General features: G+C 36.5%; 1 long non-coding RNA gene and 1 pseudogene across 2 annotated transcripts in view; both read right to left on the bottom strand.

Annotated features, from left to right (window-relative positions):
* LOC309634747 overlaps positions 1–27,218 on the bottom strand; it is a 134,201-nt gene that overhangs the window by 42,863 nt on the left and 64,120 nt on the right. The window lies entirely within an intron of this gene.
* On the bottom strand, positions 1,812–25,432 carry LOC309635183 (transmembrane protein 41B pseudogene; annotated as a pseudogene). The gene is made up of 2 exons: positions 25,388–25,432; positions 1,812–10,975 (listed from the first exon to the last, which is right to left on the bottom strand). The product of its transcript is annotated as a transmembrane protein 41B pseudogene (transcript).

Here is a 27,218-nt window from a genome sequence, read left to right as displayed (position 1 = left end):
GAAAATTATATTTATTAACATGGAAAAATAGTCATAATGTGTTTTAATTCTTGTGCTTGTAACAAAATATATTTTGCAATGTTTAAAAGAAAGAATAATCAGCTGGGATTGGAGAGATTTTGCTGTCTTCCTCCATTTCTTCATGAGTTTTTCAGGTTTAAATATTTTTTAAGCTCCCTGTTATCCAGTATTAAGTGATGTCAATCCCTCTACCACTAGATCACCCAGTGAAACCCTACCTTTTCTTATTGTTAAGAAGGCTTTTCATCTTCTCCAACTCAGTATGTGGTCTTTATTTAATATTTGTTTATATCCATTGTACTGGTCCTGCTCACGGGGTAGAATCCCAGATATCTCCTTGGCATTGAGTTATCATTAGAGACTGGCTTTGGTGTTTTGGGGAAGATGCTAAACATCAGTGGATACCAAGAGCTCACAAGAAGATAGAGGTGATGGTCAAACACAAGCTCTTCAAATTGGGGATGAAGTTTCCTGACTTCTTTCATTTCTTCTGATAAAGATCCCACCCCTGTCATATAATATAAAATACAGAGTTATAGGGGTGGAGGTGGTATGGACAAGACTTGGGAAGATTGGGAAATATTATTCTGTGGGAGGTGGTTTCTTGAGATACATGTATGTCATGGTCAAAAAACACATCCCTTGAGATTGGCTGGTGGTGTCACTCTCTGCCTTCTGAGGCCTCTTCAGCATCTCCTAGTCTTCATCACCTCAGCGACTACAGAAGCCACACCTACTAAGGGAGAGAGATCCAGTGTGGGTGATGGTGTATACTACCTAAAGAAGGCCGGAAGAGGCCTCTTTAAGTGATAGAATTATGGATTTTTTCCCTTTGTGTTTTAAAATTTTTCTACCATAGATGGGTAGTGTTTGTGTAAGTGTTAATAATAATAAAAGTAATAAAAAGGTATTTGGGGTTAAAAAAAAGCCTCAATTCAAAGGAATATATCTGAGGTAGAATTTCATGCCTTCTGAATTGCCTGTCTTCCTTCCAAAAATCACAGTGCTTAACTGACTACCTTTCCCATCTATGGACAAGGACAGAGTTTATGAGTATGACAGGCAGAACAATATGCAGTCCTGAAAAATCTTGTTTATCCTTGAACTGTCAGGGACACTGTAATGCTCAATTCTAGGGGTCACTACTCACATGTCTTGCATGTGAGCAATGCCCCATTGGGAAATGTAGAGCTGCTGTGCTCTCCCGTATATTAATTTACTTCTAAATTATTTATTTAATCTGTCGAGAATAAGAAGGAGACCTAGAGGACATTCTAGATTGCTTCATAATTTAATGGGTTAAGACAGTTTCTCTAAGAGCTATATTAACTTTGACAATTGACTAACTGTCCAAATAGAACAATTTACTTCTCTAAACCATTTTTCAATTCTTGAAGGTCAGAGTCATTTATTTGATTTCTTACAAACTGGGATTCCTGGTATTAAGTTAGGGGAGGCTCATTAAAATAAATTGATTTAGAATTGTTTAAAGTTTTTGATATGTGTGGTTGGCTCTAGTGTCTTCTAGGTATTGGATTAAATATTTTAAATTGAAAATTTTGGTTCTAGTCTGTAGGTTATGTAGCTGACATATCTTTGGACAAAGCAAGATTAATTAAAACACTGTTGTTATATTTTTTCAATTCAAGTCCTTGGGGTTTTGAGAGTGAAGTTGTGTATGACTTCCTTATCAGAAAGCCACAACTTGTTCCAAGTCTGAGTCTCACTGCTTCTAATTTCTTTGGGTCTCGTGTTGACATTAATCTGCTCACACAGAGAGAAGGCTGGCTGGCACTGTGGAAGGAACCCTGGCATGGAGCCATAAGACATTAGGTCCAGTCTGGGCTCTGTCACCAGCTAGTGACAGCCTGAATGCTTGACTTCCTGTTTTATTATCTGTGAAATGAGAACAATGATATCTCTTTCTCTGACCCTCATTCTTTTGCTTCCCTCTTTCCCTTTTAAGGACCCTTGTGATTACACTGGGTCCAACTGGATGGGTAATCCAGGATAATCTTTCTATTTTTACATCAGCTAATTAGTAACTGTACTTCCCTCTGTGCAATCTTAATTCCCCTTTGCCATGTAAACGGACATATTCACAGGTTCTGGGGATTAAGGTGGACACTTTGGGAGAGCATTATTCTGCCTACCGCATTGCTGTACTCTCTTTACTTGGTAGTTAAAGGAATAAGATATAAAAGTATATTAACATTATGAATTACTACAATTATGTAATTTAAGATATTGTCTGGATAAAGCATTTTCATGTGTTTCAAGATGAAACAGACCTAAAAACTCGTCCCATCAACCTTTGCTATTACCATGTGAACATGAAGGAAGAGATTAGACTAGTTTAGCAGAAGCCAAGGAACACCAAAGATTGCCAGCAAACCAGCAGAAGCTAGGAAGCTAGGAAGCTAAAGGCATGGAACATTTTCTCTCTTAATCTTTGACTTTCTAGCCTCTAGAACTAAGGCAATAAATTTCTTTAAGCCATCCAGTTTTTAGTACTTTGTTCCGGCAGCTCTAACAAACTGATATATCTCTCCAGTCACTGAAGTGGGAAGCTTGAAGGTGGTGAGAGACTGACAAGAGTTCCAGTCTATCCTTGGGGTTCTAAGCCAGCCTTGTAGGTTCATTTGTCCTTGCTTCTCTTATTTCACATCTGACTTTCAAATTGCTTTATCTACCGATCTCAGGTTCTAGAATCATGTGAAGAGACAACAGCTTCACAGAGACAGTCTCCCATAATTTCGTGAGGTCAATCGAATTCATATAATAAAATCTTTCTCTCTTTCTCTCTCTCTCTACACATACAAACACACGCACACTCACATACACATACACATACACATCTCCTAGGGGCTCTGTTTCTTAGATTAAGCCTTGATTGATGTAAACCCTTTATATATTCTTAATACCAGTCCTTAGTCAGATATGTTTTGGAAACATTTTTTTCCCCCCAGTCTGATTGTCTTTCCATTTTCATAATGATGTTTTTAGATAACAACAATTTTTTTTATCTTGGTGAAGTAAAATTTATTGGCCAGTGACTTTTTTGGTCTGGTCTAAGAAATCTTTGTTTCAAAGTCATGAAGATATTATCCTACCTTTTTTCAGCATGGTATAAGCTAGTGATCAAAGTTTTAATTTTAATGGATTTTCAGTTGTTCCAATACCATTTATTAAAATGACCTTTCTTTCTTCGTTGGATTGCTTTAGTATCTTTGTTTGTTCTGGTTTTTTTGGTTTGTCTATTTTGGCTGCGCCATGTGGCATGAGGGATCTTAGTTCCCTGACCAGGGACTGAACCTGTGCCTCCTGCAGTGCAAGCATGGAGCCTTAACCACTGGGCCACCAGGAAAGTCCCGCTTTAGTATCTTTGTTGGAATTAATTGACTATATCCACATGGGTTTATGGCTGAACTCTATTCTGTTCCATTGATTTGCTTGTTTACCCTTGGGTCAAGATCACACTGTAATGACTACTATAACTCTAAAGTAAACCTTGAAATCTGGGAATGTAAATCTCATAACTTTGTTTTTTTAGAAACTGTTTCGGCTATTCTAGATTCTTTGAATTTACATATGAATTTTAGAATGAGTTTGTTAATTTCTTAAAAAAATCCTCCTGGGATTTTGATTGGGCCTGAATTTGATATGCAGATCAATTTAGGGAAGTATTCGTGTCTTAATAATGTTGCTATGCTATAAACATACAAACATATATCTCCATTTATTTGCGGTTTTTCTTAAGTATTCTCAGGAAATGGTTTTTAGTTTTCAGTGTAGAGGTTTCACACATCTGTTACTAAATTTATTCTTAAGTATTTTTAATCTATTGTCAATAGTATTTTAAAATACTTTCTAATTGTTTGTTGCTAGTACATATAAATGCAATTTATTGTTGTATACTGACCTTGAATCCAACAATCTTGTTAAATTCATTTGTTCTAAGTTTTAAAAATAGATTCCTGGATAAAATCCAAAACACTGACAACACCAAATACTGGCAAGGATATGGAGCAACAGAAAAACTCATTCCTTGCTGGTGAGAATGCAAAATGTACAGCCTCTTTGGAAGACAGTTTGGCAGTTCTTTACAAAGCTAAATATAGGCCTACCATATGATCCAGCAATTGTGCTTCTAAGCATTTACCCTCAAGCCTGCACATGCATGTTTGCAGTAGCTTTCTTTAGAACTGCCAAAAACTGAAAGCAACCAAAATAGACTCCAACAGATTAATGGATGAACTAACTGTGGTACATCCATACAATGGAATATTATTTAGCAATACAAAGAAATGAGCTATCACCCATGAAAAGACATATAGGAAATGTAAATTAGTATTGCTAAGTGCAAGAAGTCAATCTGAATAGGCTGTGTATTCTGTGATTATGACTATGTGACATTCTGGAGAAAGCCAAGCTATGGAGACAGTAAAAAGATCAGTGGTTGCCAGGGGTCTGTGAGAGGAAAGGGGCATGTGCAATGCAGACCTCAGCAACGTGATGGCAGCAGGTGGCAGGGGGAAGGGGTGAGGGTGGAATGGTGGCCATGAGGTGGAGGGAAGTGACTCATTAACCTCTGACCACACCAAAAGTAACAGAGTCTTAGGCCTCACGGTGTATAGCTGTTGCGGCTTGATTTTGAACTATAGAGGCTGTGGTTTTAGCAGTGTGTTTGGGCCAAGTGGAGCCTTGTCAGATGACAGCAGGCCCCAGAAGGTTTAGGAAGTAGGTGCAGCTGATGCAAAGGAGGAGGTTTTTCCCCTTTCAGTATATAGGACTTTTAGATATTAAGGCCTAGAAAAATTATGTGATGCTTGTTCTGTAAAAGTCTACAGGTCAGGACTTAAAACTACAAGTAAGTTTCACGAGTGGCTTCAAGCACTGATATGTGTATTTCTAGCAGCCTGAGGTAGGTGGAGAAGAGAGGTGACTTCAAATCTGTTCCTCTTTATGTTGTTTTCAAGTCATTCTGGGCCAAGGGAGGATCATGTGGAGAGACTGAGTGCTTGTGTTGTGTGTGCCTTGTTGACAGTCTTGTAGGGGATATTCTTCCTATCACGTGGCCTCAGTTGACTCTGGGTTTGTTAGGTACATAAGCCCTGATCATTACTTTAGAATTTAACACAAATTGTAGCTTCATCCATAAGTGTGGGATTAAGTAATAAACAACTAAGTAACATCAACGTTTCTGGTTCTTAAGAAGATGATGAATGAGCCAGGGTGGTTGGCTCCCTCCCCCAAATCAACCTTGGAGAAACTACAAAATCAAGAGGTAAAAATGAATTCAAGGAACTAAAAACAATGAAACCCCATGAAGAAATCCTTGTGAGACTGAAGTCTCTGTTCACTTACTATGTATAGAGCAGGTAGATGGCTGCAGCCCAGGGTGGAGGGTGTTAGTAAAAGGATTTGTTGGAGGAACACAGTGGATAAGATAAACAGTAGAAATCTGTGGAGGGTGATTATACAGCCTAAACAAATGTGGGGAGATAGATTCCATAGGCCTACCTAGTTTCATACCCTGAGGCAGAGGCTATAGCACCAGACTCAAGGCTACTGGTCACAAGAGTGTAGTAAACACAGGGCTCAAAGGGGAAATGGAAATGAAGAGATTTTGAATGTGCAAGAAAGTTACCTCAGATAAGACCCGGTGACTAAGGCTGACACCACTGTAAATTTCTAAATTTTGCAAGAACACAGTAATATCTCAAATGCCAGTTCTCTGAGAAACAGGTGGATTTTCTCTCCAGGTATAGTAAACATAATGTCATTATTATTATGAGAATTAAATGCAAAGATGCAACTAAAGTGCTTAGCCCAGTGCTAGGAAAACAGGGCTCAACAAATATTAGCTGTCACTTAAAATTATTTTCAAGTTTAATCTGGGGAGTAGCGTACTCCGTGAGTGGTCAACTGAACTCACTTGATAAAACCTCTATTTTGCCAGTCATTTTCTTCAATATGACTCTCAAAAGAAAAAGTCTTATTATAAGGCAAGAAGAAATATGAAATGATGAAAATGATACATTTTCTATGAAATATGAAAATTTTCTATGAAAATTTATATATATCATTTCTATGAAAATGATATATTCTTGTAGAAAAATCTATGAACCTACAAGCAGAAGTACCCAGGAAATCCTTTTGGGATTTGGACATAAATGATACTGCTGGAGAGTAGCAGAGACTGCTTGGGCAAATGAACGTGTGTGATGTATTCTTGAAATAGATCACAGAAATTGCACAGAGGCAAGAAATAATGAAGACAGATCTTTTCCTTATCTGGACATCTATTAGTTGGCTTACTTAGTTAAAATCAGACACTACTTTGACAATTCATTTTTAAAGGTATAAAAGTGATAAAGTGAATTGCTTTGCTGGGCCTAATTCTGGCCAACAAGGAGCTATTGGCTGGTAAAATGGAAGTGATTGAAACCTTAGGATAAAGCAGCTTTTTATTATGACAATTAAAAAAACTACAGAAAAGTGAGTGATTAAACAAACATCCATGTACTTATCACCTGGATTTAATAATTATTCACATATTGCCTAGGGATCAGTTCTTTCTCTGGGTTTCTAATACTGCCAAATGCCGATATAGAAAACATTAAGTTAGCAATAATCGTTTGATAAAGTCAAAAATAAAGGAATGGAGCTATTTATCAGGATAATACCTCTTCTTGATATTATGCTACACCTAGTATTCATTTTGCAATTCTTTTGCCCATTATGAGTGAATTCCTTTCTGAGTTTTTCATGAGTAATCTTCATGTCTATAATTTCCCCCTTTGAAAAAAGTGGGTGGTCATTCATTCTCAGTGGGATGCACTATTTTTCAATATAGGGAAAAGATCATTTCAATGAAATACTTCGGATCTGAGAATTCCATACAGAGAAAAGTGAAGCAATCGGTGGTTTGACTTTTATTGATATGGAAAGTAATGATTCTGAGAAATATCTGTCTATATACAGTGCAGTGGTAGGGTGACTTCTACTTCAAAATAAATCTTGAATTTGTAAATAAAATAATATTTCATCTTTATATGATACTATTCCTTCCAAGAGCTCAAAAGTTTTTCAAATTTATTTCTCCATTTATTTTCATTATAGCTCTGTGATGTAGATAAGAAGGGATAGGTATAACTTAGTGATTCATATTCTAAAGGGAAAATGTATTTTGGGGATATTTTATTTGAAAGTCAAGAGAATATATCTTATTGTTTCTTACCAAGAATTGTAAAGACCATAAAATATATTGAAACATATAAATATATGTTTATAGTGTAGGTATCCCTTTTTTCTTGAAAATTTATAATTGATGCTTGTAACCCATTGGGTAGCAAAATGAAACACATAAAAATACTATATGCTTTGTTTTATGACTGTAGATGATATATGTCACTATACCTCTGAAAGCCAAGCATTTGTCTATCGTAAACCCTGGAAGCATAAAATCAGCTTAAATATATGCCTTGGTAAGAGTAGTAGTAGAGAGGGAAGAATGTTAGCAGGCTTGAGGAAGTCCTGTTAGATACTAACAAGAAAGATCATTAAAGCTGTTTCAGACAATACTCTTAATAGTTTCTGACAATTCGAACCCTGTGCATGTAATTCTCATTGAAATGTGTTTGAAATCATATCTTTCATTGAAGAATATACACTAAAGTATTATTAGGTGTAATCTATTCTTATAGGGATTATAGGTAATTTTATTTCCCTAGTTATATTTTCTAGTATTTATTGCTAATTTTTTTACAATAACATTAAGAAAGAGAAGAAATATGTGTTTTTTTTAAAGTTTTTCAGTACAATTTATTCTTCCTACATTTTAATTTACATTTATTAAGTGTCTTAGAAATATTACACTCAAAGTAATAGAGCTCCAGAGAGAGGCCATTAACTAAGAGGGGAACAGTCTCAGTGTGTCAACTACCTAGTTAGCCTGCTCGCCTCCCCACTACACATATTTGCCTTCTGGTGGTTATTACTATGTAATTGTCTTCAAGTTGTGGCTGAAGCTTGAGTCTACATCTGGCATCAGGCCAAGTCTGTGAATCCATGAATATAGGCCACCAAATGCATTTAGGGTACAGCCTGCTGAAGGTTCTTTCTTGACAGTCAATGATGATGAATGTGAAAAGACTGGCTATTCTCTTGGGAGAAGAAAATATACTCCACCTTAAGTGACAGCTACAGTTTTCTAACAGAAAAAATAATCAGCAAAGGGAGAGGATCAATGATAAGGATAGGGAAAATACTCTGAGAAGAGAGTAAGTACAATATATACATAATGGAATAAATAGTGAGGCTGTTCCTGAGTCCAAACTCTTATTTTTAAAAGTCTGATAAAAATTTACTCAATTACATTTTATACAGTAATATTTAGTGAGCTTTGTCCAAAAAGGCTATGTTTTAAATTTGTTTGTAAAAATAACAAAAGCTTTATCACTCAGTCTCTGGTCAATAAGAAAGGAAGAAAACCTGGCTAGAAGTAACAATAAATAATTTCACACAAAAGGCCAGGTGACATAAGAATAGTATATTAATTAATATATTTTCTTTGTATTTACAGTAAATCGATTTGTTAATACTGTGATAGAAAAAATAATCAGTCCACATTATGTAGTAGAAACAGGCTTTGAGGCTGATCATACCTCTCACAATAAAAACATTCAAGGATTCTTCCACATCTAAAGTACTTTTCAACATGACAGTGTTGGGTGAAGGTAAAACTGACAGAGTACTTTATGTCCTAGAATCAAGGAATCGAGGATATTACCAACCATTAAGCAAGCAGCAAAAAGCTATTTCGTTTTTCCAGGACTATTTAAATATAGTAGTTACCATATGAGAATTTAATTTTACTTTGAGATATAAAAAGTAAAAACCCTAAATAGGGAAACTGCATTAATCAAAAGCAGCCCCAAACAAAAAAGCCATCAACAGAAATGAAACAAGGCATTCTTAACGAATGTTTCATTCTTAATGAAACAAGGCATGCATAAAAAGGATAATTACATAATACATACTTTAATGACCAGACTAATAAATAAATGAGGTAAATTTTATAGTCATTGGAACAAATAAACTATATTCAACCACTTAAGTGTTGTACTGACACTGCTTTTGTTTCAAAATATAAAGGAATATAATTAATCTAACATCTAAAAACTGCATACTTTGAATGTTTGCTTTTTTGATCCCCTTTTGAGGTAGTAAAGGGGAACTGTGTAACAAAATATTATCTGAATATAAATTATCAACACCAATATGATACAATTATCATGTAATTGCCATTCTGTATATGCACAGTGGAAATATTTTGAAAGCTAGGAAACAGATGAAAACAGACTGGTCAGAATTTTAAATTTCAGACTAACCCATGATAATCTAGAACAGAAGAAGACAAAAATAAAATTCACCAAATAGATATAACTTGATATCTTTTCCAAATTCAGTAGTCCACTAAGATGCAACTTCTAAACAAGTCTATTACCTCAAAGGTAAAAAGGAAGAAAACGTAAATCTCTTTTGAGCTTTAGTTTTCAAGTTTATGCTCTGAAAGAAGGCCAACATTAGTCAGAACAGCAATACTGTATCTTTGCTTTTGAATTTTGTATTTGCTTTTTCTATTTTAGTTATAGTATGGAATAGAGAGAAAAATATTAAATTATCCAGTCAAGGGTAAGTATTTCTGGCCAGTTCATGAAATATATTGAGCTAATGAGTTGGGTCAAGAATTTCCTACTATGCTGCTACATTTATTATGTATAGCCTTGGAATAGTAATTTAGGAGATGTCTATCATAACCACTGACGGCACTTTTCATGGTATACCAATTTCCACTTTTACTTTCTTCTCTCCTTTGCCACTTAAATGCATTATTTTAACCACCTGATAGGAAATTTTATTTTACAAATTCCTGTTTCATTTACTGAAGAGGTGATTTTAGCACATAAATCTGCCAATGCTGAGAGATGATGATGATGATAGGAAAACTAAAACCCAGAGGATTATTCACTCAAATTTCTGCTTTAGTTTTTTTTGGAAGATCGCTGGCAGAATAGAAAGAAGAGCCAAAATCATTAGAACAAACACTGAGTTCCAGGAAACAGCTTCCCCTGCTGTTGTAAGCTGGTACAGTGTTGTTCCTGCCTTAATTGCTACAAAAGAGGGAGGTGCAACACCTAGAAAAGTGCCAGTAAAAAGAACTTTCAATGGCACGTTTATCACAGGAGACATGAATAAACCAATTAGGCAGACATGGTGTTATTCTCAAAAATATAATGTAGTTAATGAGATGTTCTCTGTGACGTTCAACCTACTGTGACCATTATACTGCTTTCTCAGTTAGGTATTTATATACAACCGGCCTCCCAACTAAATAGGAGGGCATATAGCAGAACGAGGCACCGAGTCCAGAACACAAACAAACAAGAAATAAGGCTAGTGGAAAGGGATGAAGAAACCCTGAGAGTATATTGAGAAATACAGAGCCCGGAATAGCAAATGTTCGCAAGAAAATACATGCAGCAAAATAAGCTACAAGTACTTGTACGTAAAAGGTGTCCTTATATTTGGATAAAACTCTTCCTAGAGCCTTGGCCTCATCCACATCTCTGGGAACCTTCATATTCACTCCTTCTTCTTCACTACGCTGAGGAAAAGTTTTATATACCAAAAGCTGCAGATAAGAAAATGGACACCAGTATATAAGAAGCGACATTCTTGCCGACCCAGCTTCTGCACAGGCCTTCTCCTTCAGCTGGTCTCCGCTGCCTGGCGCCGAGGGACCCCGCGGCCCCGCTGCCTTGTCCCCCGAGGGGTCGTACGGAGCGCCCCGCGTGCGATCTTTCGTCACGGCTGCTGCAGGGAAGGTGGGGGAAGCGGGGTGAGGCGGCGGCGGCCCCGTAACAACGAGCGCGCGGCAGGCTCCTGACTACGCCCAGGGGCCAGAGCCGCAGCCGCTTCCAGGACGACCACCGCACCGGAGACGACCTCAGGCCCGCGAGCACAGTCGAAATACATGTTTTTAAAAAGGAATAATGTCTTTGTGAACGCTTAGAAATTCACTTGCGAGAGGAATCCAACTCCAAACACGGCATCAGAGAAAATACAGATTCTTCATTGTATTTTTGTTATCGCCCTCATAATTCTTGTGTGTTTAATGGCTTAGGATTCTGATCCATCAGTCATTTTTGTCAAGCACTCTCTAGGCTATTAGCCTCTCAATACATATTGTGGAGCCAAAAAAGAAGGATGATAAATCATGGAAGTTTCTTGTAATGAGCACAGGATCATTCTTTTTAGAGAAAACACACATACGAAAAAGTGGAGACCAATCAGATGCTAAACTGTCTCACTGAGAGTGCAGAGAATGGAGAGGTCAGGTTGGAGCAGCCGGAGATTTTAAGAAAGATGAGATTTGAGCTTGGCTTTGAAGGAAGTGTGATTAAGGAGCCTTGAAAGTCAGGACATAGAGGAACTGATTTTATTCATCATCAGTCTTGACAGAGAAAATTATGGGGGAAATTCTGTCTTAGGAGAATTAGTGTGAATATTCTCCATTGAACAGGGGGCAAGACTTGGGGAAGAGTAGTAGAGGAGACTGGTTGTCCCTGATTTCTCTTCTCTCTCGCAATAGCAGGAGAACCCTGAGATTTTTTTTAGCTGGGCACATGGCCATCCATTTCCCAGCTCTCTTTCCACTGAACCATGGCCACGTCATTATGTTCCAGCCTGGAAGTTGTGAGGGAAAATGATATGTGATACTTCCAAAGACATGTCCTTAAAGGAAGGGGCTGTACTGTTTATCCCTCCTTCTTCTATCCTGCTGCTGCTCTATGGGAGAGGGAAATTATCTTCTATCTTTTTAAAGGTATATTAGCTCAGGTTTGTATTTCATGCAGCTGAACCTATACCCTAACTAATAAAATTTGGTATGTGAAAGTAGAGTATGTATCAGAAACTTAGCTAGGTGCATTTATTTGATAGTTTCAAGGATACAGACATTGCAGAATGTAAAGGGGGTCACATTTTTTATGGTGTGGCAAAACAGTGGCAAATGTACCTCTGACACTTGGATGGGCAGATTATGGGCCAAGTGAGACAATAACTCCAGGGGAAATGGTGGGAAAAAAAAATAAATGTCTGTTGGCAGCTCCTGACCTCTTTTAAAAGGCCCCGCAACAAAGAGGAGCGCTCAGGCTAGAACTAGCTGGTTTGCAAGTAGAAATGGAGGGAAATACAACTTTGATGAGGGACTTGGTGCCTGAGGCAATCTCAGATGACTGGGGTTCTGGTAATTTGGGGCCTCACAGGGCTGAAGAAGTAAACTGATTCTGTAATACAAATTCAAGCAATTATAGAACCTGTCAGTTTTAGCAGGAGATAGGAGTAGGGTCACAAAACTTTTCAAGCACCCCTGTTAGACTATGGGAACCAGTCTGGCCGTGAAGATGAGATTAAGGGTGTTGCCTTGTCCCCAAGTCTCAGTTGGCTTCCAGTAGCTGCCGCTGCTCTAGGCAGGGTACAGAGGTTGTAAGTAAAATGTCAGTCCTCAAGTCTTGAAGCAATTTTTTGATGAAATCTTTGGCTGAGTTCATCCCTTGAAAACTAAAAGACTAGAATCCTAGTTAAGTTTTTGAGGGAATGTTATTACCAAATGATCCACATGTCAGGCCTGCAAAAGCCTGTGATTTTTTTTTTAACCTCTAAAGCAACTTGCAAATCTGAAAACCTGCATTGGTGGGAAGTAGGTTGTGAAAGCTATGCAGTCTCACTTCAGAAGTGTCCAAGGAGGATAACAGACAAGAAAGAAACCCCTGGAGGGCCAAACCAGAGGCCTGTGAGAAAAATGGACAAGCAGACAGAAGAACTGAGGCCTTCTAGATTGGCTAATGGGGACACTTATGAGCTCTGGGAATTTGCACAATATAGGCTCATTTTTTGGTTCAAATTTAAGATTCGTTTTTTAAAGTATACATATCATATAAAAGTTTTATCTCATGAAAATATGCCCCATATTAAATAATTTTTAAGATACATAATTACTTATGGGTAATGTTTTCAATTTAGTTTATCCATTATCATAGTGCCTGAAGCTGCCTTTGTTTCCTCTCCTAAGGCTCAGTGCAGAATATAACTTCCCCCATGAGGAGGGGCAAGAAAGCAAGGATACTAGGAAGACCAGTCTCAGTTGTCATTGATGATGCCAAGAGGCACTTAACACCCTGACCGTGTTATTTAAACGTAAATTAGAAGATAAGCTGTATGAGTGAACTTCATGAAGTTTTTCATGTAAAGTGTATTTTATGTCATCAAAGATATTTGATCATTGGGTAGCTTTTATTGTGATTATCCTGTACCTCCCCTACCATTGAGTATATCGGGTAAGACAATAGCTTTTGTTTGTTTGTTTTTTTGGTAAATAACTAGACCACATCTGGACCTGGTATAAAGGAGGGCATATCACTGAAAAACAAACAGACAAACAAACAACAAAACCTGGATTTTGAGCTGATGCAGTAATTGGACACAGCCTTGAGATGGTGTCCTTTGAGGTCTGGGTGAGTGTGCTGCATATATTGGAAGAAGTATACTAGGCCACTCAGGTCTCCTTTGAAGAGAGTTTCTCAAGCAAGAGGTGCAGTCAGCAGCAGCACCTTTGAGATCCACCAAACTCTTGGAGCAGAGGACACGCTCTCCCTCACTCTCTGGGTGACTCTAGCCAATGACTGAGCATGGTGGGGTTCTAGGTGCTGGCCATTGCTGCCCAACATGAAACTCATGCAAAGGGCAATTTTTGCTTTGTAACTTCCTGTGGGGCTGGCTAAGAGTTTTTTGAGGGGTACCATAGTCTGGGCTCTTCCTATCCAAGCCTCCTTCTTTTTTCCTTTCCTTTCACAGGCATCAGACCTACACTGAGCACTGAAAGCTTTTCGTGCCTACTCCTACTCCCTCTCCCCTTTGTCTTTCACAGGCTTCTCCACCCAAAACATCTCTTGCCCTTCTAACTCTGCCTTGACCACTGTTTCCCGGAGGGCCAGAGCCAGCACAGGCGCACATGCATGTTCGTTCACTGTAGAGTCAAGTGACAGGCAGTATTACATGTCCTTGTCTGTGGGATACAAGTTATTACTACTCTGCCACTCAGTGGAGAATGTTCTTTGCATCACGTTAAATAGATTTTCCTTTTTACACTTCACCAAGTGCCTTTGTTTTATCCTCAAGTTTTTCCAAACTCCCATCCATATTATTTATTCTATATATTCTCAAATTTTCCCTGAGTCTTTCCATCCCAACCCTCTGTCTCCTGGCTCCCATCTCTACGAGGACTCTCTAGGACAGCTAGAGTGTGGCCATCACTTCGCTTCACTGCTCTCTTGAGTTGGGAATGACTATTTTGGGGGGTCCTAGGCCTTCTTTCTTTGTTTTGATGGTATACTTTCCTATTTTCTTAAAATACATCTTCACGCCTAAGAAAGATTGCATTTAAGGCAAACTTCCGAGTTCTCGCATGTTTGAAAACGTCTTTACTCTGACCTCATGAATGATTATTATGTTGGCTATAGAAGTCTGGGGTAAAAATCATTTTCCCTGGGAATTTTGAAGGCCTTCCTCTATTGCCTTTCCACATCCTGTGTTCTGATGAGATGGCTAATATCTTTGATTTTCATTCCCTTGTCTTTTCTCCTGGGTAGCTTTTTGGATCATTTCTTTATACTCAGAGGTATGACATTTTACCAGGACGTATCTAATCCTGGGTGCAGAATGAGTCCTTTTGGTCTAAAGACTGACTTAATCTTCAAGGAAATTATCAATTAGTGCTTCTGTGATAATTTTTCCCTCATTTTTTTTTCTCTTTCTGGAATTCTTATTTGGATGTAAAATGTCTTGAAATAATCTTTCGAATCTCTCATCTTTTCTCCCATGTTTCAGTCTCCTTGTATTGCAGTTGGGGAGAGTTCTTTAGATTTATTTTCTAACTTTTCTATTGAATTTTTATTTGGCAGTCAAATTTTAATTTCCAAAAGTTTTCTTGTTATCTGATACTGTCTTGTACATACTGTCTTGTAGTTATTTATGAATGCAGTATCTTTCTAAAATTAATATTTTTTGGGGAAATACATTATACATTCAAGAGTATTACTATGTATTTTAAATATATAACAAAATGAATCCCCATGTACCTATCACTCCAGGTAAGAAAGGAAACAGCAGCACTATAGAAGCCCCTGTGTTCTCTTCTTTAATCATATTCCCTTCCTTCCAGAGGTAGTTCCTACATTGAAGGTTGTGTTAATCATTCCTTTTCTTTTGAAAATAGTTTTATCATCTATGTATGTATTCCTAAACACTGATTATTTAGCTTTGCCTGTTTTTTAACTTTATAAATGGATTTACACTGCATGTTTTTCTTTATGAATTGTTTCTCTTGATTTTGGGATTGCTTATTTACCAACAGCTTCCATTCTCTGTTCTTTGAAGTTGACAGTTTATATCTTTTAAAGAAAGCATTATTATCATTTTAATGAAACTTCAGCAGGGGAAGGATAAATGTGTATGCTTAGTCTGTCATATTAAACTAGAAGCCTAGATGAGATTTCTTTTTTAATAGCATGTGAATCGGGCTATTTTATTAAGTCATACTCGTTCTTATTGGCATGTTAGCATATATACGTTTATTATGTGTGATATATATGAAAGTAACAATTAAAAAATATTTTATCATTAAAAGATGTGAAGTAAATGCTCTTAAGGAGGTAGTGGGATGTAACAGGCCTTGGGATCAATCAAACCAGAGTTAAAAATCCCTATTCCACCACCTTTTAGTTGAGAGATATTGGGCAAATCACTTAGCTTCTAAAACTCCCAATTTCCCCTTTTGTAAATGGGGACAAAAATACCTACTCGGAGATTGGGATTGACATGTATACACTACTATGTATAAAATAGATAACTAATGAGAACCTACTGTGTAGCACAGGAAACTCTACTCAGTGCTCTGTGGTGACCTAAATGGGAAGGAAATCTAAAAAAAGAGGGGCTATATGTATACGTATAACTGATTCACATTGCTGTACAGCAGAAACTAACACAACATTGTAAAGCAACTATATTTCAATAAAAATTAAAAAAAAAAACCTACCGCAAAGTGTTGTTTGATAATTAGATGAGGCAGTGTACGTGAAGGATTTAATCTAGTGCTCAACATAAAGTAAATACTCAGTAAACAAAGTTCCTGTTCTTCCCTCTCATTAAAGAAAAGTGAAGCTTTTCTGTCCTAAGAAATCTCATAAGCAGGGCTAGTTTTACGTCCTGTGCAGTCACACCAGGCCCTGTGCTCAGAAGGACCCACGTTTGGTTTAATGCTCTACTGTCCCTGTCTTGAAATTATGAATAATTTTATCTTTGAGCTTACGTAAGTGAAGTCTGGGGCGATGGAGCATGTGTACGAGCAGAAGAGGTAAATTTAATATGTGTCCACCTTTTCTTACCACTCCATTCACATAAACTGCTCACAATGCTCTCTGAGCACAGAATTCCAGCAAATGCATGGTGCATGGGAGTTTAGTGAGACTCAAACAAACATAAGGTAAGTTTTATGTCTGTGACTAAGTTGGGGTGACGGCAGCCCTGAGAACACACTTTTTTTTTTTTTAAGTTTTTTGGCTGCGTTGGGTCTTCGTTGCGGCATGCAGGATCTTTTTGTTGTGGCACGGGGGCTCTTCGTTGTGGCGCGTGGGCTTCTCTCTAGTTGTGTCGTGTGGGTTTTCTCTCTCTAGTTGTGGCATGTGGGCTCCAGAGTGGGTGGGCTCTGTTGTTTGTGACACGCAGGCTCTCTAGTTGAGGAACGCGGGCTCAGTAGTTGTGGTGCATGGGCTTAGTTGCCCCGCGGCATGTGGGATCTCAGTTCCCCCACCAGGGATTGAACCTCTGTCCCCTGCATTGGAAGGCAGATTCTTTACCACTGGACCACCAGGGAAGTCCTGATAACATACCGTTTTTGAACTAGAATTTGCTTTGAATGCTGAAGGAAGGTAATGGTTGGGAATTCCCTGGCGGTTCAGTGGCTAGGACTCTGTGCTTCCACTGCAGGGGGCTGGGTTTGATCCCTGGTTGGGGAACCAAGATCCCGCAAGCCGCGTGGTGTAGCCAAAAAAAAGAAAAAAAAAAGGCAATGGCATTCTAAGAAATACAAATGTCTATGGAAACCTCTAATGGCCCTCTGCTAGCTAAGTCCTTATGCTAGAAGTGATAATATAGAAATGGACAGTTATTTTTCTTTCAGTCCTCCTTTACTTATAGTAAACCAAAGGTAGAGAGTGTTGGTAGAATGTGCTGGTACCAAGAAATGAAATAAAAACAGTTGAGTTAGTTTTGTTCAGTGTTTCTACTTCTCTGCTAGAATGAAATACATATTCACGTATGAGCTATGAAACATGAATTATGTAATTTCAATGATCCTGCAACCAATTAAGTCCTCTTGTATTTAAAAACTATTATTGCATAATATAAATATGATGAGTAAAACTCATAATAATTAAAAAATAAAATTTAAATAATTCAATTTATTAATTTATAATAATAATTTAAAATTTTAATTTTTCTTAACTTAGATGACATTAAGTAGGAAATAAAAAACACTGTAACTAGTCAAAAGAAAGACTATGGAAGAAAGGAAAAAGCTTTACATTTTAGGAACTTCAATAGCAATTTTATCCCCAGTATTTTGAAAAAGGAACTTGTGCTTTCATTTTACACTAGGCCTTACAAATTTTGTGGTCAGCTCTGCTCACAAGAACATTTACTGACTTTCAAAGCCTGCTCTTTTTTAAAATTTTTATTTATTTTTAATTTTTTGGCTGCATTGGGTCTTAGTTGTGGCATGGGGGATCTTTCATTGCAGTGTGCGGGCTTCACTCTAGTTGTGGGGTGCGGATTTTTCTCTCTCTAGTTGTGGTGCACAGGCTGCAGGGCGCGTGGGCTCTGTAGTTGTGGCGCGCGGGTTCCAGAGCGTGTGGGCTCTGTAATTTGCAGCACGTGTGCTCTCTAGCTGAGGCACAAGGGCTCAGTAATGGTGGTGCGTGGGCTTAGTTGCCCCGTGGCATGTGGGATCTTAGTTCCCCGACTAGGGATTGAACCCGCGTCCCGTGCATTGGAAGGCGGATTCTTTACCACTGGACCACCAGGGAAGTCCCTCAAAGCCTGTTCTTTATCAGCACCATCTGGAAAATGATAGCTAGTAAGTTGGGTTTGCAATTTTCTTTTATGGCAGAGGGAGACAATATCATAGGGCACAATCTAATCTTGCTTTAAGTAATTAACTGTTTTTGTTGAATTGGTGAGTCCAGAGCCAAATAAGACTGCTTAAATGGGAAAAGTGGAAAGGGAAGAGACAGTAAATCTTTCATTGGGCTTCAGTGGTTTTAGGAGAAGAAATTAAAAAACAAGATTGTGTGGAGGAGATGCCAAACGTGAATGCTTTTGGGGCTATTTGACTCCCTTATGAAACGGTTGTGTGTGAATGTGCTTAGAAGGATCTAGAATCCAGCATCACTCCAGGCTTCTGCCACTGTCCTGCTAGGCTGATAGATACTTGGTGGCTGGAGACAAGAAGGGAGAAACAAAATTGAATTGAATGGCTGAGTTGTTTTTCTTTTTCTTTTTCCTTTAAATTCATGAGAAAGAATTCATATGAAGTTCATCATCTAATTAAAGACCAAGGAGTAACTGATGACCTTAGTGTGTCAAATTAAATCCATTTTTGTATTTTTAAAAATAGAGTTTGTTATATTTAAAATAATTTTTACAGATAAGATGCTGTAAAAGAGGAGAGCAGCCAAGATGAAAGCCACTGATAGGAGAAAGACAAGAAAGATTAAGGATCCTGTAAGCAAGGCTAAAGGGAAGTTTCAGGGAAGTTTTTCTTGTGATTACTTATTTCTCAAGAGACCATAAGGGTGATGGATGGTTTTAGAACTTGAGCCTTGATGCCTGATTGTGTGATATTTGCTTCCCTTTAGAAAGGCGTTCAAATGTCACAGCAGTCTGTGTTGTTAAACTGGGTAGCTGCCATTAGGTGGCAGTGTTTGCATGTTTGTGCGGTCGAGTTGTTTCCAAGAATGTTATGTTAAGCATCCAAAGAAAAGGGTTAAGAAGTCAAAGAAAACCAGTTTTGTTTAAAATACACGCATGCACAAGCACCTACAAACACTTTTTTATTCAGACATCAGTGCTTTGGATATGGTTGGCATATGGATAAATCCAGAGTCTACAGGAAACATTAAAAGACAAGATCTACATATAAAGCAAGCAAGAAAGTAAAATACTGCCTTTTTTAGATGCTGCCACTTCCTTTTAATTTTTTCTTCTTATTGACAATTGCCATTTATTACAGTGTAATATTGCTGGCCTTAGTCTTCTTCTTTTTTTTTTTTTTTTAATGTCTGAAACATTTATATTAACATATTTCCATACGTATTTCCATACAAATACAAATATAAGATTTTTAGAAATTTCATATAATGTCTGAAACATTTATATTAACATATTTCCGTACATATTTCCATACAAATACAAATATAAGATTTTTAGAAATTTCATGTAATGTCTGAAACAGTTATATTAACATATTTCCATACAAATAACCCAATGAAAGTTTAGTATTAGTTGTTTTGTTTGTTTGTTGTTTTATACTGCAGGTTCTTATTAGGCATCAATTTTATACACATCAGTGTATACATGTCAATCCCAATCGCCCAATTCAGCACACCACCATCCCCACCCCACTGCAGTTTTCCCCCCTTGGTGTCCATATGTCCATTCTCTACATCTGTGTCTCAACTTCTGCCCTGCAAACCGGCTCATCTGTACCATTTTTCTAGGTTCCACATACATGCATTAATATACGATGTTTGTTTTTCTCTTTCTGACTTACTTCAATCTGTATGACAGTCTCTAGATCCATCCACTTCTCAACAAATGACTCAATTTTGTTCCTTTTTATGGCTGAGTAATATTCCATTGTATATATGTACCACAACTTCTTTAGCCATTCGTCTGTTGATGGGCATTTAGGTTGCTTCCATGACCTGGCTATTGTAAATAGTGCTGCAATGAACATTTGGGTGCATGTGTCTTTTTGAATTACGGTTTTCTCTGGGTATATGCCCAGTAGTGGGATTGCTGGGTCATATGGTAATTCTATTTTTAGTTTTTTAAGGAACCTCCATATTGTTCTCCATAGAGGCTGTATCAATTTACATTCCCACCAACAGTGCAAGAGGGTTCCCTTTTCTCCACACCCTCTCCAGCATTTGTTGTTTGTTGATTTTCTGATTATGCCCATTCTAACAGGAGTGAGGTGATACCTCATTGTAGTTTTGATTTGCATTTCTCTAATAATTAGTGATGTTGAGCATCTTTTCATGTGCTTCGTGGCCGTCTGTATGTCTTCTTTGGAGAAATGTCTATTTAGGTCTTCTGCCCATTTTTGGATTGGGGTGTTTGTTTCTTTAATATTGAGCTGAATGAGCTGTTTATATATTTTGGAGATTAATCCTTTGTCCGTTGATTCATTTGCAAATATTTTCTCCCATTCTGAGGGTTGTCTTTTCGTCTTGTTTATGGTTTCCTTTGCTGTGCAAAAGCTTTTAAGTTTCATTAGGTCCCATTGTTTATTTTTGTTTTTATTTCCATTACTCTAGGAGGTGGATCAAAAAAGATCTTGCTGTGATTTATGTCAAAGAGTGTTCTTCCTATGTTTTCCTCTAAGAGTTTTATAGTGTCCAGTCTTATATTTAGGTCTCTAATCCATCTTGAGTTTATTTTTGTGTATGGTGTTAGGGAGTATTCTAATTTCATTCTTTTACATGTAGCTGTCCAGTTTTCCCAGCACCACTTATTGAAGAGACTGTCTTTTCTCCATTGTATATCTTTGCCTCCTTTGTCATAGATTAGTTGACCATAGGTGCGTGGGTTAATCTCTGGGCTTTCTATCTTGTTCCATTGATCTATGTTTCTGTTTTTGTGCCAGTACCATATTGTCTTGATTACTGTAGCTTTGTAGTAGAGTCTGAAGTCAGGGAGTCTGATTCCTCCAGCTCCATTTTTTTGCCTCAAGACTACTTTGGCTATTCGGGGTCTTTTGTGTCTCCATACAAATTTTAAGATGATTTGTTCTAGCTCCGTAAAAAATGCCATTGGTAATTTGATAGGGATTGCATTGAATCTGTAGATTGCTTTGGGTAGTATACGCATTTTCACAATGTTGATTCTTCCAATCCAAGAACATGGTATATCTCTCCATCTGTTGGTATCACCTTTAATTTCTTTCATCAGTGTCTTATAGTTTTCTGCATACAGGTCTTTTGTCTCCCTAGGTAGGTTTATTCCTAGGTATTTTATTCTTTTTGTTGCAATGGTAAATGGGAGTGTTTCCATAATTTCTCTTTCAAATTTTTCATCATTAGTGTATAGGAATGCAAGAGATTTCTGTGCATTAATTTTGTATCCTGCAACTTTACCATATTCATTAATTAGCTCTAGCAGTTTTCTGGTGGCAGTTTTAGGATTCTCTATGTATAGTATCATGTCATCCGCAAACAGTGACAGTTTTACTTCTTCTTTTCCAATTTGTATTCCTTTTATTTCTTTTTCTTCTCTGATTGCCGTGGCTAGGACTTCCAGAACTATGTTGAATAATAGTGGTGAGAGTGGACATCCTTGTCTCGTTCCTGATCTTAGAGGAAATGCTTTCAGTTTTTCACCATTGAGAATGATGTTTGCTGTGGGTTTGTCATATATGGCCTTTATTATGTTGAGGTAGGTTCCCTCTATGCCCACTTTCTGGAGAGTTTTTATCAGAAATGGGTGTTGAATTTTGTCAAAAGGTTTTTCTGCATCTATTGAGATGATCATATGGTTTTTATTCTTCAATTTGTTAATATGGTGTATCACGTTGATTGATTTGCGTATATTGAAGAATCCTTGCATCCCTGGGATAAATCCCACTTGATCGTGGTGTATGATCCTTTTAATGTGTTGTTGGATTCTGTTTGCTAGTATTTTGTTGAGGATTTTTGCATCTATATTCATCAGTGATATTGGTCTGTAATTTTCTTTTTTTGTAGTGTCTTTGTCTGGTTTTGGTATCAGGGTGATGGTGGCCTCATAGAATGAGTTTGGGAGTGTTCCTTCCTCTGCAATGTTTTGGAAGAGTTTGAGAAGGATAGGTGTTAGCTCTTCTCTAAATGTTTGATAGAATTCACCTGTGAAGCCATCTGGTCCTGGACTTTTGTTTGTTGGAAGATTTTTAATCACAGTTTCAATTTCATTACTTGTGATTGGTCTGTTCATATTTTCTGTTTCTTCCTGGTTCAGTCTTGGAAGGTTATACCTTTCTAAGAATTTGTCCATTTCTTCCAGGTTGTCCATTTTATTGGCATAAAGTTGCTTGTAGTAGTCTCTTAGGATGCTTTGTATTTCTGCAGTGTCTGTTGTAACTTCTCCTTTTTCATTTCTGATTTTATTGATTTGAGTCCTCTCCCTCTTTTTCTTGATGAGTCTGGCTAATGGCTTATCAATTTTGTTTATCTTCTCAAAGAACCAACTTTTAGTTTTATTGATCTTTGCTATTGTTTTCTTTGTTTCTATTTCATTTATTTCTGCTCTGATCTTTATGATTTCTTTCCTTCTGCTAACTTTGTGTTTTGTTTGTTCTTCTTTCTCTAGTTTCTTTAGGTGTAAGGTTAGATTGTTTACTTGAGATTTTTCTTTTTTCTTGAGGTAGGCTTGTATAGCTATAAACTTCCCTCTTAGAACTGCTTTTGCTGCATCCCATATGTTTTAGGTCGTCGTGTTTTCATTGTCATTTGTCTCTAGGTATTTTTTTATTTCCTCTTTGATTTCTTCAGTGATCTCTTGGTTATTTAGTAACGTATTGTTTAGCCTCCATGTGTTTGTCTTTTTTACGGTTTTTTCCCTGTAATTCATTTCTAATCTCATAGCGTTGTGGTCAGAAAAGATGCTTGATATGATTTCAATTTTCTTAAATTTACTGAGGCTTAATTTGTGACCCAAGATGTGATCTATCCTGGAGAATGTTCCGTGCGCACTTGAGAAGAACGTGTAATCTGCTGTTTTTGGATGGAATGTCCTATATATATCAATTAAATCTATCTGGTCTCTTGTGTCATTTAAAGCTTCTGTTTCCTTATTTATTTTCATTTTGTATGATCTGTCCATTGGTGTAAGTGAGGTGTTAAAGTCCCCCACTATTATTGTGTTACTGTCGATTTCCTCTTTTATAGCTGTTAGCAGTTGCCTTATGTATTGAGGTGCTCCTATGTTGGGTGCATATATATTTATAATTGTTATATCTTCTTCTTGGATTCTATGTGTCAGGCACTAAGGGCTTTACACGTATGAATCCATATAATCCTTGCAACTACCCTATAAAGTATTTACTATTGTTCTCATTTTACACTCAAATAAAATGAAGCACAGAGATGTTAAGAAATATGCAGAGGCCACACATCTAGTAAGTGGTGGGTGCAGGATTAGAACTCAAGTTGTCTGGTACCACTATGCTGTGGTAGTTGCTTTCTCAACTTTTAGCTATAATTTTATAATTTAGAATCAATTTTTTAAATAAAACAAAGTGTTATTGTCATATGATGTTATTACATTTGATTTTAAGTCTTTGTGTTCTGGTTATAGTGCATTTCTGAAGGTTAGAATAAGAGTAAAAATATTTTGTTTAAAAATTTGTGAAGATATGGAGAATTTATTACATGCTACCTAGGTTCTGAGAGAAATTAAGGTGTCCTTATTGGTTGCTATACTAGAAATGAATTGGTGACTACTGCTATCGTGGTGCTGAATTTGACTGCATTAAAGTGCCAGGCAGGAAGATTTTGCCTGTTGCATCTCTACAGAGTAGGCGTTTACATAATTTTGTGTAATTGATACCAGTCAGCAATAGGAGAGTCTGAAGAAAGCTCTTACAGACATATTAGAGACCAAAAATACTTCTGAGAGAAGATTGCCTGTCGGCAACCTGCCAAAAATACAGAATAATACAGGAATCAAGGATAGAAAAGATGGAGCGTCTTAATAAATATCTGTTGATTTGATGTTACTTGGTTATAAGTTATTTAAAGATTATCATTCTTGTGCCACTTTGGTTATCTCTTCCTGTGCCCTTCTTCTCATAATTAACCAGTCTCCTCTGCTTCCTTCATGCATTTGTGCAAACTGTATTTATGCATGTTAGTGGTGCATTCTTAGGAAGAGAAGGTAATGAGATGGTACTGAATAAATGGCCTTTTAGTTGCAGTTACATAGCATATGTAGTCAAACATAAATAATCAGAAATCTCCAAATCATGGCAGTGTTTTATTTATTATATTTTCCAGTATGGTTAGCAAATGAGTTTTGCAGCTAATTAACAATTAAATTATTAAGCAAATTTTCCCAGCAACCAAAAGTGCAAGTAAAAAAGATCCATTTTTATCTATCAAGTTGGCAATAAAAATGGATTTTATTCAGTGATAGACGGTGTAGGAAAATGGGCATTCTCATATTCTCTTGGAGGGAAGTCAACTGATAATTTTTCTAGAAGGCAATTTAGCTATATATATGTATCAAAAACCTTTAGGTATTTGTACTCTTTGACACAGCAATCCCACTTATAGGAATTTATGTTTAGACAATTCATAAATGTATATAAAGATAATTATCTAAATACTGTTTATAACAATCCCAAATTGAGAAACAACCTACTATCTAATATGAATTTATTAAATTATGATAACTGTCTAAAACAAAAAAAAATATGCAGGAGAAAAATATTGAATGACATAGAAAGATGTTTTATATCTTTTAATAATACATTTTTTATATTTTAACTATATGTCTATATATTATTAGATATAAATATAAAAGATAATATATCTTTTAACAATGTATTTTAAGTTAGAAGTTTACAAAACTGTGTATATCCTCTAATCATATTTTGGGGAAAAAATACTGTGGAGTAAAAACAACAGAAGAATATATATCAAATATCTAGCAGGATTTATCTCTGGTGGTAAGCTTACAGGTGATTTTATTTTCTTCTTTATGCTTTTTTAATTTTCAAAGTTCTACATAAACCTATATTTGTAATATGTGAAATACGTTAACAGTTATATTTTTTCCCAGAAAAAAAGTAAACTAACACTTCATTATTACTCTAAAAACTAGATAATCAATTATTGTATCAACACACCTTGAAAGGGTCCTTTTACAAATAAATAGGCCAACTTCCTCTTCCAGATAAGAAAGTAGAATGTATCAGACCTACTTCCGCATTGAGTCCAGCTAGAAATGCTGGATAAATCCCAAACATTTCGGGGGAAAATATTTGTTTGAAGATATTGGAGAGCTACAAAGCAACAAGGCTTGATGCCAATATCTCCAAAAGAAATATAAATGCATTGAGATTAGTCCAGTATTCTGCAATGCTTGTCCTTTGAGTGATTTACTAATTTGGAAGCAGCAGTTGAGAGGTTGAGAGACTGAGCAAAAATTATGATTGAAAGACTAAAAATCTAAATAGAACTTTCAGTTATTTCTATTCACTGGGGAGAAAAAAATTCAAATTTAATGCCCATTAAAGAGCAAGAGCCTTGATACATCCTGAAGGATTTTATTTGAGAATCCTGAAGGACTATATTCTAAGAATAATGGCAAACTGGAAAAGAAACCATCATAATGACTGAAACTGCTTTGAAATATTGATAGATCAATCATGATTGAATTAAGGTAATCAACCTCTATTCTTTCCGACAGAAGCATAAGTAAATGCTCTGTGGAAGCAGATAACATCTAAAGCCTCAGTTTATTCCTGCAACTGTTCCTTCAAAATGCTTGTATTGAATAAAAACCTTACTAAGCATACCAAAGATCAGGCTCAAAAAATGAAAAACCAAGAGAAAAAATAGACAAAAACAAATAAACCATTAGGCAATCCAGGTACTGGATGAATCAGACGTGGACTTAAAAATGACTATGATTAATATTTTCAAAATATAAATGATGAGATAGGGAATTTGAACAAAAAATAGAAAAAATACTGAAAAATTTAAAAAAACCCTAAAAATTCAGGGTTGAATTTAACACCAAATTAGACACACTGATAATGAACTATCAGAGAAGTTAAGAAATCAATCCCATTTACAATTACATCAAAACAATAAAATACCAAGGAATAAATTTAACCAAAGAGGTGAAAGGCCTGTATACTGAAAACTATAAGACACTGATAAAAGAAATTGAAGAAGATACAAATAAATGGGAATATATTCTATGCTCATGGATTGGAAGAAATAATATTATTAAAATGTCTATACTACCCAAAGCAATCTATAGATTCAGTTTTAGCTCTATCAAAATTCCAATGGCTTATTCCATAGAACTAGAACAAACAATTCTAAAATTTGTGTGTAACCACAAAAGACCCTGAATAGCCAAAGCAATCTTGAGAGAGAACAAAGCTGAAGGTATCATGCACCCTGATTTTAAACTATACTACAAAGCTATAGTAATCAAAACAGCATGGTGTTGGCATAAAAATAGACACACAGATTAATGGAACAGAATAGAGAGACCAGAAGTGAACTCACACATACATGGTCAATCATTTAGGACAAGGGAGCCAAGAATATACAATAGGAAAAGGACAGTCTCTTCAATAAATGGTGTATTTTTCTTGACTAAATGCTCTCTGGGTTACTGCAGCTTTTGGTTAAGTGCTGGAGTTCTGAAAAAGTTGATACAGTTTTTTCCATCACTTTTATGGAGGGGCAGAATTTTGGAGTTCCTTACTCGACGATTTTCACTGATATCCTCAAGCGCATAACTTATAGTCAAAGAATATATTGCAATAAAGTTATAAAATTATTGTAGTGTATAAAATGTATTGTCTACATAAGAATGATAATACAATATATCAAATTTGTGAAGTGTAGGTAAATCTGAGCTTAGATAATCTTATATTCATATATTAGAAAAAAAGAGGCAGAAAAACACTGAGCTATATATTTAACTTAAGAAGTTAGAAAATTAAACGCAAATAAGATTGAAGGAAGGAAAGGATAAAGGGAAGAAATTTATCAAATATAAAAAAATTGAAT

Source organism: Balaenoptera borealis (genome assembly GCF_965194805.1).
Source record: "Balaenoptera borealis genome assembly, chromosome: 9".
Lineage (NCBI taxonomy): Eukaryota > Metazoa > Chordata > Mammalia > Artiodactyla > Balaenopteridae > Balaenoptera > Balaenoptera borealis.
This window is presented reverse-complemented; position numbering and strand designations above follow the sequence as displayed.